General features: G+C 40.5%; 1 long non-coding RNA gene across 1 annotated transcript; it reads left to right on the plus strand.

Annotated features, from left to right (window-relative positions):
• The first annotated feature begins 364 nt into the window (after positions 1–364).
• Positions 365–13,402, plus strand: LOC144376860 (uncharacterized). Its single transcript, XR_013437229.1, has 3 exons — positions 365–697; positions 2,871–3,051; positions 12,979–13,402. It is a non-coding gene; the product is annotated as an uncharacterized LOC144376860 (long non-coding RNA).
• Positions 13,403–13,722: the final 320 nt, after the last annotated feature.

Genomic DNA, 13,722 nt, shown 5'->3' on the forward strand with positions numbered 1-13,722 from the left:
CTATGAGTCAAAACCCAAAGCAATTTACATATATCCCATATATAATGGCACAGTGTAAACATTTCCATTCTACAAGGGAGAAATAGGGACATAGAAATAACCAGTGTAACCAAAGCAGACTTAAATCCAGCTGGCAAACAAATTTGGTATCTGGGGCACTTGGCATTATGTTTTCTCCAAAGGGCTGTGTAGCTCCATCCCTATGGCTTTGTTGATTGCAGCCCACATGGCCTCTCTCTTGGCTTGTTTCTGCTTGATTCCTGCAGTTTTCCTTGGCAGACATCCCACATTACTGCATTTCTTAATCTTGGCATTCGTCACTGCAGCTTTGACTTTCTTATCACATCTTCATGAATCACCCTCTCAGGGGCAGCCTGCAGGGACTTTGACTCTGCTACACTTTGCCTGGCCTCCCATACTCTCCTTTGAAGTCTTGGCAGAAGCCTCCACGACTCCTTAACTCCAGAATCCTACAAAATTCTACAGAACTAATACCACATGGTGGACACCATGGTTTGTTGCCATCTTGAGCATTAATAAAGCCTCAAGGGACCATGGTTATAGCAGCTTCTGAGTGCATGGGCAGTTGAATCCCTATGGTCTCTTCATAAAGGAATTTTTACTTATACACCCTTGAGATGGGGTGGTCTTGCCAGTTCCTGAGATGCCTTCAAGTCATCTTTCCTATTGTTTCTGGGTAAGTACTTAGCATCTCTTTAGTGACTTTAATGTCTTTTGCAACCAAAACTTCCTTGGACAAAATTTTACTTGCACTTTTCTGGCCAAACTGCAAGTTCCTCAAATCTTTGTTTTGCTTTCTGCTCCTGATCATCACAGTAAACTTGGCTAAAATCTGCTACAATATCCATGCCACCACCTGAATGCTGTGCTTCCTTGAAATTTCCTATCCAGATTAATTAGTCCATCACCTTTAAATTCAGCCTCACAGTTTCAGGATGTGGGCGAAATATAAACAACTTCTTGCCAACATGTAATGAATGTCTTCGAGTCCAATTTCCAAAAGATTCCTCCTTCTCCTCTGAAACCTCAGGAGTCCAGTCTTTATTGTCCATGTACTATGGCATTCTGGTCTTTTGAACTCCCTCCAGAATCACCCATAAACTCTGCTTATAACATTCCAAAACTTCTCCAGCTTTCATCTTTAAACTTCTCAAAAAATTTTCCTACCAAACTCCAAAGGCTTCTGAACCACACGGTTATGTTAGTCACAGCAACAACTCTACAGTGCCAATTTCTGCTTTAGTCACATACTTCATTGATGTGACCAAAAGACCTGGCAAGAACAACGTAGAAGAGGGAAAGTATATTTCAGCTCATGGTTTCAGAGGTCTCAGTTCATAAATGACTGACTCCTTAGCTCTGGTCCAAGGAGAAGCCGAACATCGTGGTAGAAGGGCTTGGCAGAGGAAAGCAGCTCAGAACCTAATGGCCCGGAAGCAGAAAGATAACTGCTCACCAGGACAAAATATGGACTCCAAAGTTACACCCCCAGTGACCTATTTCCTCCATTCACACCCTACCTGAATGTTATTATCCAGTTAATCCATATCAGTGGATTGATTCATTAATAATTTTAACCCTCTCATAATCTAATCATTTCACCTCTGAAATTTCTTGCATTCTCACAAATGAGCTTTTGGGGGACACACAATATCTAAACCATAACAACCAGACACTAATATGTCAATAATACCTTCTTTAGTCTATTTTATAACCCTCAGAAAAATGCATTATGGGCTTCATTTAACAGATAAGTAGGATAGAGGTCCAGTAAGCTGAAATCATTTTATAAACCTAACTAGTTTGTAAGTGAGGGTGTTCTACTAGTGAGGGAATAAAACCAAAAAGAGTTCCTTGCTTCAAATCTCAAGGACATCAATGGTTGACCCCACTGTACTTTAAACTCATGTTGAGTTTATTTACTCAGTCAGGTAATATAGGTTATTGAAACCCAAAGGAACCAGTTGAGAAAGATAAAATCCAGTCTGAGCTGCACGGTAAAGGATACCCTGGTGAGGGGTGCATACGCCAGAGGAAAGGGCACCTTTCCCCATTTCCTATCATGGCAATGCACAAGCTATCTGCAGCTTTGACTCTGAGGGCAGCACAGACAGGGGTGATCAGTATTTTCCTCACTTGGGGTGGCTACTAGATCCCACAAATGACACAGAGTCCTGGCCAATAGGCTGAACAGCTTTCCCAGGTGTGTGTAGGCATGTCTGTTCTGTTTCTGGCTCTTTAAGTGACTAAATTGGATCATGATATTCTGCAACTGCTATTGCTTATAGTCTATCTGCCTCTTCCCTGGGCATAGCTGCCTGGGAGAAGAGCAATCCCTTCTTGTGTTGTTCTGCAGCCCTCCCCCTCCCTAGTGGCCCTACTATGGGTTGAAAAAAAAAGTCAGTGGTATGTGAGTGCAGAGGAGGGGAGCTTTAAGGTGCCCATGGTGGTGAAAGCTGCTCACAGGAGGTGACATGAAAGCCTGGTCTTGAAAGGTAGGAAGGTGCCTCCCAGGTAGAAAGGGAGGAATGATTGGCATGCCCAACGGCCTTGAAGAGAGTCTATCCCAACAGAGGAGAAATGGTAAAAGGAGTCAGCAAACCTGCTTCACTTTTCAAAGAAAGCTCAGCAGTGGCTGGGCCTCAAATGTGTTGAATCCTGCAGGCCCTGGGTTGGGGGCGGGGGGGGGGCGGGTGGCATTGTGGGCTAGCAACCACTTAACCCTGTGGGCAGCCTGCCCTGAAAACAGGTTCTGGAGATCAGCTTTCAGGCCTAACTGGCTAAGGCCCCAGGAGGTACGCGGGGAAGTTGCTACACCAGCATGAGATCATGAACATTTTCATTCACAGACACCCTGGATAAACCCCAAAGAGTTAGCAAGGGAAGAAGCCTTTTTAAATTTGAAGAGAGAAAGAAAATAACCCAGAAGCCTCTGAAGACTCCATTACAGACCCATCGGGGCGTGCAGAGACTTCAACAAAGCCTCCTAGTGTGTGCTACTACTCACCAAGGACAAAGGGAGAATGCATGGTAAGGATAAGGACAGAGACCCCTCCACACCCGCAACTCATGGGAGGCAGAGGTGGCAGGCACTGGGTGCAGCTCCCGGGTGGCTCCGCTGTGGTAGGACACACAGAGCAGGAAGGATAGGAATCCAGGACCGGCAAACTTGGCCCCGCCTGCGGAGAGCTGCACAGCTAGGTGACAGCTGCCCAGTCGACCTGTCACCTGACCCTGGAGAGATGCACTGCTCAGGGAGTGGTCAGCTCATTACCTGCTTGTGTGTGTGTGTGTATGTGTGTGTGTGTGTATGTGTGTGTGTGTGTGTGTGTGTGTGTGTGTGTGTGTGTGTGAGAGAGAGAGAGAGAGAGAGAGAGAGAGAGAGAGAGAGATTTTCAAAGCCCTGTCCTCCACTCTTTACTGTGACCTGCAATATTCATCATCCTGCTGTCACCTTTTATTTTTGTCATGGTTATCTAAGAAAACTGAACAATTGGTAGCCCAAGGGAAAAGAAAACACCAGAGTCTAGAGTCCAACAGGCCTGAGTCAGCCTCCTAGCTGTGTGACTCCGATCAGCTCATTCAACGTTTCAAGCCTCAGTTATCACTTCTTAAAATGGGAGAAATAAAACCACAAGGAACTTTTCTAATATAGGGAGCTATTAAGAAAACAATATTTACAGAAAAGTTGCTAAGACAGCACAGAGTTTCCAACGTAACCGCACCCCGTTTTATGTTTATGATTCTGATCACTGAACCCAGGGTCTCTCACATGCTAGACAAGCCTCTACTACTGAGCTACACCCCCAGCCCTTTTTATTTTGAGAGGGGGGGTGTCTCACTGTGTGGCCCAGGCTGCCTTTGAACTTGGGATCCTCCTTCCTCTGCCCCTGAGCAGCTGGGATTACAAGAGCGCGGGGTAACGCCCAGTTTAGTTTCTCTTGCTGTTAACACTTTGCATTGTATGGTACCTTGGTCACAATTAATAAACCAATATTGATCTATTGTTATTAACCCAAATCTATACTTTTTATTTAAAAATTTTCTTGTATTCATTTTTATTGGTTCTTTTTCATTATACATGACAGTAAAATCCAGTTTGACATAATTATAAAAGCATGAAATAAATCTTGTTCTAATTCAGTTCCTAGTACCTCTCCTTCCCCTCCCCCCATCCTGGTTCCCTTCTCTCTACTGATCTTTCTGCCATTTACCCATACTGAATGCATGTGCATGATGGTGAGAGTCACTGTGGTACATTCATATATGCACATAGGAAAGTTACATCAGATTCATTCCACTGTCTTTCCTTTTCCCATCCTCCGTCCTTTCCCTTTATTCTAAGGTTCTTTCTCTGTTCTATTTCTGATCCTATGTTATTGTAATTATCATGTCTCCTTAGGCTCTTTTTGACTGAACTGCTTTCTCAGACTGAGCTTGTTTTTGATGACCTTAACAGTTTTGAGGAGTATGGGGTCAAGAATTTCATAATGTCCCACAGGCGAGACTCTTCTGGCATTCTACTTAGAGTTATACTGGTGGCTGTAAGTTTTGGGGAGGAAAACCACGGAGGTAAAGCCATTTCCACCACACTGTATCAAGAGTGTATACCGTCAACATGACTCACCACTGTTGATGTTGACTTCAATCATTTGTCTCAGATAACGTTTGTCAATTTTTTTTTAATAGAAACTGTTAATTCACACCTCTCCCCACTTTCCAAAGTGTGCTCTGTGAAGGTGTCACTATGTGGTGCTTGTGCTTAAAGGTAGTTATACTCTACCTTCTTGAAAGTGGAATATCTACATAAATTATTTGGAATTCTTCTGTCCTGAGGATTGTTTTATTCCCCCCATTTATTTGTATCAATATAAACTCATAGGTATTTATTTTGTGCTTTAGTTTATAATGCATATGACATTATTTGTTTTCTTGCTTGAATTATTCTAGCTTTGGTCACTGGAGTTTCATTTTAATTGGGCTGTGTTCTTTCTTATTGTTGAGGCTGAATGAAGAGTTCATATTTTGAATATGTGTCCTTTATCAGATATGCTTTATTTGCAAGTATTTTCTCAAGTCTGTGGATTTAAAAAAATATTCTCTTTACCATGTTTTTCATAGAGCAAGAATTTTAAATTAAAAAAGTGTCCATCTTATAAAATTTTTCTTTCATTGATCATGCTTTTGGTATTTTATCTAAAAACTCACCCTCAAATCCAATATTGCATAAATTTTCTCATTTGTTTTCTTCTAGAGGTTTTATAGTTTTGCATTTTACGTTAGGTCTCAGTCTGTTTTGTGATGGTGTAAGAGGATACCACAGACTGGATGATTTATAAAGAATAAAAGTTTATTGATTCATAGTTCTCAAAGCTAGGAGGTCTAGTATCAAGGTGCTGGCATCTGGCAGGGGCCTTCTCGCTGTATCATCACATGGAGGAAGGTGGAAAGGCTAAGAGAGAAAGTACAGACTCCCTCATCAAGCCCTCTACTGTGTTAATCCATTCATGAGGATGGAGCCTTCATGACCTAAGCCCATCCTGCTAGTCCCCACCTTCCAACACTATTGTCTTAGAGATTAAGTTTCATTTTGAGTTTGGAAGGTGCCACCATGAATAAGGCATGTCAGACCACATAGAAAACAGATCCTTCTGCTCTTCTAGCAAGCTCAAACTTGAGCTCTACTCTCAGGAGGAGAAGTCACAGAGTTCTCCCAGGTGAAGAGGAAAGGGTGCTATCTCTGAAGCCACCCGCTCAAATTCTAGCTTTTCCCTTACCGGCCGTGTGGGCTTGTGTACACTACTCAATTTTACTGGGTCTCAGTGCAGACTTATAATGAAATAAGAGCTAACTGTTAAGTAGCACCTCCTATGTGTCAGAAGTTGTTTTAAACATTTTGCTTATAAATCAATCAATTTCTCTTACAGCCTCATGAGGAAGATTCATATTATCTGCATTTGAACATGTCCAATACCATTCAAACCCACCCCCTCAATGTCTACTCCTCTTGATTCCCATTTATACCAAATCTTGATTTTTGTGGAGATTGCTACTTTCTCTTTATAATTTTACCAATTGATATACATTCCTGAACACTAATTTTGCAAGTGTTTTGAACTTTATCTAATATGTATTCTTCTGAGTTTTGTTTAGCATCGTTTGAGACTTATCCATTTAGCCATAGTGTGTTTATTTTCAGTGCTATATATTGCTTTACTGTGTGAGTATGCCAACAATCTTTATCCATCCTGCTCTTTTTTAAAACACATTTATTTTTTAGTTATAGTTGGACACAATTCCTTTACTTATTTATTTATATGTGGTTATGAGGATCGAACCCAGAGCCTTGCACATGGTAGGCGAACACTCTACTGCTGAGCTACAACCCCAGCTCCTCTATCTTGCTCTTCATAGGCAAAAAAGTGGTTATCTAGTTTTTGGCTGTTTCAAATAGTGCTGCTATAAACTTTCTCGTCTGTATTTGTTCAACTTTAGCTGATACAACTGTTTTTAAAGTTGGTGTATGAAAGTTGCCTTTCTGCCTCATCTTCATCCAACACTTTATTTTGCCATTTAATAGCCACTTTTGGTGAGGGTATTGTGATATCTCCTTGTAACTTTAATTTGTATTTTTTTAAAATTATCAGTGAAGTTGAACACCTTTTTGTAAGTTTAAGGCCATTTGGATATCTCCTTTTGTGAAGTATTGGTTTCAAATTTCTTGACTTTTAATTCTATTGATTTGTCTTTTTAATTTTAATTGATTTGTAGAAATTCTTTATATTGAGAGTAGGAGGTCTGTTATAGATAAGTCAATACTTTCTTCATCTGATTTTAGGATTTCTGTGTGTGTTTTTAGTTTTCAACAGTTTAATATGGTGTACCTAATTTTATGTTTTTATTTATCCTTACTGTGAATTCTTGAATCTGTGACTTCATGTCTTTAGTCAGTTTGGTGAGGTTCTGAGCCATTTCCAGTTTAGTATTTTTCCTTTCTCTCCTATTTTATTTTTATTTTTTAAATATCTCCTTTTGGAATGTTGATTAACTATTTAGTATTAAACTTCCCTGATCATATCCTCTCTATTTCTTACCCTCTTCTTGGCCTGCTCTCTCCTTCTTGTAACTTCCTGCTTCTTTATGGAAAATTTCTTCATGAACTAGTATTTCTTTCTTTCTTTTTTGTAGTTCCTTGCCAAAATTTTCAACTTTATCTTTTATGTTATTGAACATAGGAAACTTAGTTGTTTTCAAGTCTAAGTGTGATGGAACTAATATCTAGACACCCTGTGGCTGTGTTTTTATTGTTTGGTATTCTTGCAAGCTTTTTCCATGTAGTTTTATTCCTCACATGCCCTGTTATTTTTGATCATGTGCTGGACATTATATTGCAAATTGCTTGTAGAAATACTTTTGAGGTCCCAGATATTATCTCCTTCCAGAGAGAATTTATATTTACTTTTGGTATGGGTTTGGAGAGACTATTAGCACTTTAAGAACACCTCAATTCAATTTTAGGGTTTGAAATGATTTGAAGTTGAGCCATAGTCCCTAAGACAGCTGATAAACTTCTGAGCTCCATCTTAAGAGTATGTATCACGTTTCCCCTGTGGTAGTTAATAGTCTCTGGACTTGTATTTCTCTTTTCTTTGCTCCTCAAGACTTTCAGAGGTACTATTTATCAGTCTGTAAGTCACCCACTCTGGAATTAACAAACATGCCTAAGGGGAAAGTGGCTGGAAATGACAGGCTCACCTCTCGGGGTTCCATCACTTCCCAATCCTGAAATAGTGATTTTTACCCCGTTTTGTTAGTTCTATGATCCTTCAGGTAGGTGTTTGTATATATTGTTCAGATTTCCAGCATCAAGGTTGGTTCTAATTATCTTGTTTGCTATGGGTTAGAGTTAGAAGGCTCCTTTGTAAACTACCCAAATTAGAATGCATGCAGGTTTCTGTTTCCTTCTGGTGTACATGACAAATCTGTAGGTTGTTTTAGTAGGGGTTTTCTGGGTCTCATTTCTTCAAATTCATTCTCTGATTCAGATGCTCCACCTCTGTCCCACTCCTCCTGTCAGGTTGGGAAGCTAATTTTTAGTTTTATTTTTTCTCTGCTCTTCTATCAAGATAACGAAATTCCTCTGTTCTATAGGCTTTCCTAATTACCTGGCTGAAATGATCTTTCCCTCCTTTGAATTTCCCTTCCACTCTGTGGGTAATCATGTTTAACAGTCAACTAGGTACATATTAATTATTTTTAGTGTGTGTGTGTGTGTGTGTGTTTGTGTGTATTATAAAGCTCTTAAAGGCAGAAATATGTTATCTTCTTTATAATATCTTCAGCTTCTGGACTTATAGTACATGTGCAAAACATAACAGATCGAGCATCTCAGGTCTGTTCTCCAAAAACTGTGTCTTGCCTTTATATAACAGAATGTCACATCATGTCACATTGTAACATAGTGCATAACTGCAGTATTAGAAAGTTTCCACTGCCTGGTCAGCCTCCATATTCCTACTCTGGGAGCCTCTGCTGAAGGCACAGATCCAGGCATGCACCCCCATATTCCTGTAATAGCTGATTTGATCATGATATATCCCTGATCTACTCATTAATCAGTTCCTTGATCAAAACTTAAAAAAAAAAGATATGAAGCTTGAAATTGAAATGCTTCCTTAATAGGATGTCTGCAAAAAAGTCACAGAGATTCTACTCAAGAGATCATGCAGAGTGCTGGGAGTGTGCTCAGTGGTAGAGCATTTGCCTACCACTGGGTTTCATCTCCAGTGTTAAGAAAAAGCCATAAAGAGGAAGCAAAAGTTGTGGAGGTGATGAAAATAGGAGTAATCAAAGAAAGCTTGTGAATAAATCAGATGGGAAATAAGCATTTATGCAGAGACTGAAAGAGATGAGAGTCCACGTGGGCCCTGAGGGTCAGCTTTTATTTCCAATGATAACCCAATATCTTTTCAGGCCCAGTGTTTATAATTTTAGGTATCATGTCTATACTTTTGATCAGTTATGTGGGCTTCTATTTTTGGTAACCAAAGGGTATAGACTAGAATAGCAATGTATCTTCTTTTTGTATTAGTGAAGGTGCTTTTGGTGCATGTAACCAAAACCAACCCTGGCTATCTTAATCAAAAAGGGGACATATTGGAAGTACAAAGGGAGATAAGAACTGATAAGTGGCTGGAGGGTCAGACATGGAGGACAGACAGGAACCCAGTGGGACCATAGAACCAAAAAGCAGGAGGACCAACAACTGCCTTTTATAGTAGGACCTGGCTTGCCAGATACTTCCACTCTTGCTGTGGACACTGTGCCTCTAGTGGACTTTACTGCTGCCTTTGCTACTATTCTCCTGGTTCCTTTTGCATTTGTTAATTTTTCAAAGGTGGAAGCAACCATATAGTAGTGTCTGATTGGTTGAGCCTGAATCACATGTTCCTATCCCAGAAAGCAGGGAGAGGAAGGATCCTGTCCCTTTGGGTTTTGTCATGGAAAGCAGGACCCTGCTACTGATGAAATGACATACAATAAGGTGGGGAGGGTGACCTAAAAAATGATGGATGTTGGAGAGCTGGTAATGGCAAAGATGTTATTAGTCTTAATGGGACCTTTTTGGTTCAGATGAATGTGGTTGAAATTTTAGCTCGTATAGAAGATGAATGGAACACAAAATAATTAGGTAGGGAAAAAGATAAAGCATTAAGTTTGAAACAGCTCCTTAAGGGTGATATATGCAGCTGGCATGTGCCTCTTTTGCCCTTTCCTCTTCTGTTTCTTGTCTGGATCATGGTCATGATGGCCAAAACTCTAGTAAACATGTTGTGATCTTGAAAAAGGAAGCCATGTGGCGGAGATGGCTGAGTAGAAGGATAAAAGGATTTTGGGTCTTTGATAAAAAGCATGAGACACCATGCTCACTTCTACATTGCTTTTACATGAGCAAATGCTCCTGTGTTCAGCACAGTAGTCTGGTTGTGTTTCTAGCAGCTGAACATAATTCCTAATACATACAGCCATTATTTTTTTTATTACCATGAATGTTGTAAAGGCTAAAAAATTGAGTCTTTAGCAACATGGCTGTTGTTCATTGATTCAGAATTCCTGTCATACCATATTTTCCAAAAGAGCTGAGAGGTAGATGATAATTATTTTAACCAAAAAAAAAATCTACTAAAGTGATTGAGTATGGATTTTTTCAAAAGACTTTTACAATGCATTTTGCAAAACTTGGCGATTTCCTGGTATGTTACTTTCTCCCTGGTGAGGGTTCTTTGTTATAGGAAAGAGTGACTCTGATTTGGAGCATATCACATCCACTTATTATAGTGATGTGGGATTAGGCAGACACTGACACATGAAAATCTAAATAGAGATAATCAGAAAAGTATTTTTGATTTTTTTCAGATTTCAGAATTTTGTAATATTTGAAAAAAAAATTCAAAAATCAAAAGAAGACTACTTAGAGTAGCTACACATCTGCTCTCCTCTTCCTGGTAGACTTCTATCATCATTGCTCAGGTCTTCTTGCTTCCCTTTGGCATGGGAGTAGACAGCATCTCTCTCATGTGACCCATATTGTGAGCTAGAATGGAAGAGGACTGAAAGTGTTGAAGAAATAATTGACTACTTAAAGGTCATTAGGTAATTTCTTTTATTTCCTACTTTTGCTGAATTCCAGGCTACATGTAGGAATCTAGCTGAATATGCCGATAATATTGCATGGACATTAAACAAAGGAATTAACGAAGTAAAGGAGGCAATAATAGCAGAGAGAACTTCAAGGGGTGGCTTAGCACAGATTATCCACATGGAAAGTGTTAGCAATACGGAGTGCACTTCAATTGGCAGCAATTATGGTATTAACAAGAAAATTAATACTGACCACAGAGGATTTCTAATTCCAAAGCCTAAACCATCTTTCCCAGGTAGCATTTTCTTATTTTCTCTTCAAACTAAAATTTTGAATGCCCAGAGGGCAACACAACCATCTAGCACAGGACTTTAAGCAACACATGCTTAACCCATGTGCCATAATGAAGTTTGCAGAGAGATCTCCTCGAGAAGGCGCGTGGTTAATTAACTCACTATGAGGGCACTGCTTGGCAGTTGTGAGTCTGAGAGACCTTGTCCAGGGCAAAGAAGGCAGTACACAGCCAGCTCCTCGGGCCAGAGCCAGAGCTGGGCTTTCTGCTGCCTGTTTTCATGCGGACACTTGCCAGGAGTTGGTGAGAGTACCCGTGGGAAGGCTTGTGCTATTTAATCATGTCTGGATATTTTTGAGAAGGGGCCTCTGGAAGGTTATTTTCCTAAATAGCTGAGGAGCTCTGGGACAGAACAAGGTCAAGAAATAAGGGGCCCAGACACAACAGATTTGTCCTTTCAGTAGATACTTGAAGGGAAAAGGGGACTAGCCTTTGAGGGGGGCAAAGAATAGAAGCACATCTGGGTACCCCATAGAATGGTGATGTATTGAAGAATCCACAGGCAAATGAAGAAAGCAAGGAAACACTGTTGGCAGTTCTGCAGACCAGGAATGTCACCGGAAAACAACAGCCACTCTCTCCAGTGTCCCCATTTTGGTGGCTGCGCTTACTTCTGCTTTCTTGTCGTTTTAGTCAGTGTTTTCATTGCTGTGACCAAAATACCTGACAAGAACAAATTTAGAGGAGGAGAAGTTTATTTGGGACTCACGGTTTCAGAGGTCATAGTCCAAAGATGGCTGACTCCATTGCTCTGGGCCCAAAGAGAGGCAGAACGCCATGGTGGAAGAGTGTGGTGGAGGAAAGCACCTCAGGACACCAGGAAGCAGAGAGAGTGCTCCACTCAACAGGGACACAATATAAACCCAAAGGCATATCTCCAGTGACTCCCCTCCTCCAGTCACACCCTTCCTGCCTACAATTACCCCCAGTTCATCCATTCAAGAGGATTAATGCCCTGGTGGGGTTAAGGCTCCCAATCAATTCACCTCTGAACTTTCTTTCATTGTCTCACACATGAACTTTTACAGGACACCTTTTATCTAACTCTAACACTTGTGAAGCTCCTTAATCCTTCGCTGCTCATGATGTTTCCTGTCCATACAGCTTCTTTCCCCCTCGGGCTGTTTGCTATTCTGTGGACTCCGATTTCTACTTTCTCTCCAAGGTCTCTCTGCTTCTACAGGCTGCTGAGAAGACTCCCTGGGCAAGCCTTCATGGCTATATGGAACCTTCTCTGGACATTATCTTCCTGCTAGGTCATGTCAGGTATCTGTGTGAGATGGAAGACGGGGTTTTGGTGCCTGAATTCTACCATTCAGTCCTTTTTCCTTAAGGGGTTCCCTGCTAAGAGAAATATACCAGAAAGGGGAAAAAAAAGCTAAATTGCAAGCAAAGCACTGTTTGTGTCAAGTTTTATTGATATGGTTTGAATGTGGTTTGTACCCTAAAGATTCATGTGGAGCTTTATGTAAGGAGTTGCTATGGCTCTTTCCTCAGCCTGGCAGTGTTCAGATGGCAGAAACTTTAAAAGGAGAGGGGTAGTGCAAAATAATTAGATCATCAGGTCATTGCCCTTGGATGGGAATAATGTTATTCTTAGAGAATGAATTAGTTCTCTTGAGAGAGTTATTATGAAGTGAGGCTATCCTACACGCTTGTCCCCTTCTGTATGTAGCTGTTTCTATCTGCTTCTCCATCATATTGTGAGAAACCAAGAGGAGCCCTCACCAAAGGCAAAAAATAGTATATAAACAACATAAAAATAGTCTCCCAAACTGAGATAAATTTATTGTCTTTATAAAGTAAAGCCTCAGGTACTTTGTTATAGCAACAGAAATAATTGAATACAATCTTCTATTGCACAGTGCTAAAAAACAATTCTCTAGAAAAATGTGTCTTAAAGTAGGACACTTATGTGAAGTTTCCAACTCCTCTCCCCCTAAATCTGTCTATCCTGTTTCAGGTGGAGAAGCTGGAATACAGTGAGGAAGGAAGCCAGGCTTAACTCAAGAACATGGGCCTTACCAAATGGGAAAAGTCTATTATTGCCTAAAAGGCCAGACCACTGTTTGAATGAGTTAATTTACAGAAAGGAAGTAAAAGAGAAGACAAACATTGATCCTGACTGAAGACACTGTTATCCATTCACTAGTAACTGTGACCTTCTTAGAGCTTCACTTTAATATAGTAGCTATGTGGTTATTAAACAGTAGAAAATAGGACTAGTAACAATTGAAATGTCCTGTAAGTGTACACTTTAAATCCGATTATAAAGACTTAGCACCACATAAAAGAATGTAAAATACCTCACTAGTGTTTTGTATCCTTGCTTACTTGCTTAAATGATAATATTTTGGATATACTGAATAAAATTAAAATTAATGTCACCTCTTCCTTTTTCCATCTTAACAATATGAGTACTAGATAATTTGAAAATGCACATTCAGCATCTACTAGATTTCTGTGGAACAGCTTTGTTGTGGTCCAAATATGTTGGCTGTCCAGGGAGTAGCTGGGAAGGAGGTGGGCAGCAGCAGGGCCACAGTGTGGGGAGGCGATCACAGTGAACACTGCTGGTTTAACCAGCTCTGACTGGGGTGGCAGGGTTACATGATATACAACATGACCTCTATGTAAGGAGTTGCTATGCTCTTTCTCTTAGATGTGGGCTCTTAGCCGGGCAGGCACCCAGGCACTTCAGACTCAT

Source organism: Ictidomys tridecemlineatus, chromosome 4, assembly GCF_052094955.1.
Source record: "Ictidomys tridecemlineatus isolate mIctTri1 chromosome 4, mIctTri1.hap1, whole genome shotgun sequence".
Taxonomy (NCBI): Eukaryota; Metazoa; Chordata; class Mammalia; order Rodentia; family Sciuridae; genus Ictidomys; species Ictidomys tridecemlineatus.